We start from the raw sequence: 2,362 nt of genomic DNA on the forward strand, positions 1-2,362 counted from the left end.
CGCGGTAACGTCTGCCGGACGCCGAGCCCGGAGAGGCAGCGCGCGGGGCCGAAAGTACCACACTGAGGCGCACGTACCTCCGCGCCGGCTGCTGCCCTGCGTCGGGCGGAAATGACGTCACCAGAAAGGACCCGTCCTGCTCGGGGCTGTGGGGGCGGGGCCTGGAGAGGGGCGGGGCCGCGCCATGCAGAGGAGGCTGAGTCCCAGAGAGAGCAGAGACTGAGCTTGCTCAAGTAAAGGGGCGCCTCATCGCCACGTGCATCACGAGCTGGTGAGCGGTGTGTTAGGTGGGTGACCGCCCGCCACATCACAGCCCGCACATCCTCTGAGCCTCTTTATTTGGGGTGCATTCTCCTGGACATTTAGGGAGCCCTGGTGCGTAGTGTTTACGTGATGGGCTGCTATCTGCAAGGTCAGCAATTCCAAACTACCTCCTGCTGCGAAGGAGAAAGCCTAGGCTTTCTACTCCCTTACAGAATTACAGCCTCCAAAACTCACAGGGGGCTGTTCTACCTTGCCCTAGGGTCGCTATGAGTCGGCATCGACTTGATGGCAGGGAATGTTAGGAGTTACTTGATTTTTCACCAAGAAAGACACCTCACGTTTGCAGGATAAACAGCACACACATTGTCCCTTCTTCTAGAACTGCTAAAACCTTGTCTACAGGTTTCGGTGTGTTCGCTTCCTGTCATACCATAGGTGATCAAGGCCGGGGATTCCCGCACACCATCTACCCTGTGGCAGAAAGAATAGGCTGTCAGCACCCAGAAAGACATGCTAGCTCAGGAAAACTATATAGTTAGGGTCCTTATAAGTCAATATTGCCTGGATGCCAGTGGGCTTCAGTGGGTTTTGTGATGATTCATTAGTAAGCAGTGGGTCCTGTATCAGATGAAACATGCTCCACCCTGCACAGTAGTCAAAGGCAGTGACATTCTTCCTAAGGTAGCACCACTCACAACCCATTTTAGAAAGGGTTTCTAAACAAGCTGGTGATAGTTGCTCACAAAATGAGATTTGGGATATTGCTAAAGGCTCATGGAACTATGAAGGAAAAAGTACCCAAGCCTAATTGTGCAAGTGCGTGCTGTGCAGTACTGTCAATCGAAAGTTAGGGCATATAGAGGGTTCAGGGCAGAACACCCGCCTTTGGATGCATTTCTGGCATTCACTTGGCAAAACACTGGATCCATTTTGTAGGAGCACCCATTATTCTCCCTCAGAACTCGTCCACAGCCAAAAGGACAAGAAAACCACAGTGGCAATGTGGAGCACAAGGATCGATCGATCTACACTACCTTTGGATGGCTAGAACTTCAAGTAGCTGCAGTAGCATATATTGAATGAAAACACCATGTTCCAGTCTACATGTTCATGGGGTCTGGAAACTGCTGAAGATATGTCTCCTCCTCAATCGCCTCAAGTGTTGTGCTTTAAAGCCACTTAGGAAAGATCCATGACTGAATATGGGCCATGTAGAGTCAATCACTGGCTTACAAATGAGAAGAGAACTGGGACTCACTGGAGGACCAAAATTCAAACTGCTATCTCACCGTCTAGCCTAGAGAGAAGAGCAGCCCTGCCAACAGCAGTGCAAATCAGAGCAAGAATGACCTTCTTTCGGAGCCCAGAAACATCCAGTTCACCATCTAGAACAATGAATACAGTACATAACCGGGAGAGCAAGGCCTCCAGGGATTCTCCTCTGCTTCAGCCTCACCGGAGCTTATTTCCTACACAATCGATCCAAGTCGGCCTCAGTGAAGCCCACCTGATCTCTGGCCTCTGAACCACAGACAGTGTCTAGTATCTGTCAGATGCAGGATCCCAGCCCAGCAATCCAACATGCCTCCACAGCTTCCTCTTAGGCCCACCACATCAGCTTCACGGGCAGAGGGAACACCAGCTGAACCAATATCTCTCAGGGTGTGTCCACAGAAATTCTATCCCCGAGGCTGGGCACCTTGACAGATATCCATCTGGCCAGCAGAGGTTTCTCTATACTGTGACGCCAGCCTTCTTCTGCAAATACCCAAGAACAACAGGGACCACTGGGAGGTTCTTCAACTGTTAAAAAATAATCTGTCTCCAGGTGTGCCAGAAGGAACCTCAATGATTTTGAGTGTAAATACCAAATGAAGATACCCACACCATCCCTGACAGGCTAACCTACAAGTTGTAGCCACTAAAATCCACCTGAGGCTGAAGATCAGCACCCAATCCTAGCTGCTATGTATGAATGACAGGACCGAGCCTGGTAATGCACTTGCTTAGGCCTCAGACTGCTAAACCCAAAGTCAGCATGTGGAACCACCAGCAGAACCACCTGAGAAAGACTAGGCTTTCTACTTGTGGCAATTAC

This window comes from Echinops telfairi, unplaced genomic scaffold (assembly GCF_000313985.2).
Source record: "Echinops telfairi isolate 266 unplaced genomic scaffold, ASM31398v2 ScPeMD7_24;HRSCAF=84, whole genome shotgun sequence".
Lineage (NCBI taxonomy): Eukaryota > Metazoa > Chordata > Mammalia > Afrosoricida > Tenrecidae > Echinops > Echinops telfairi.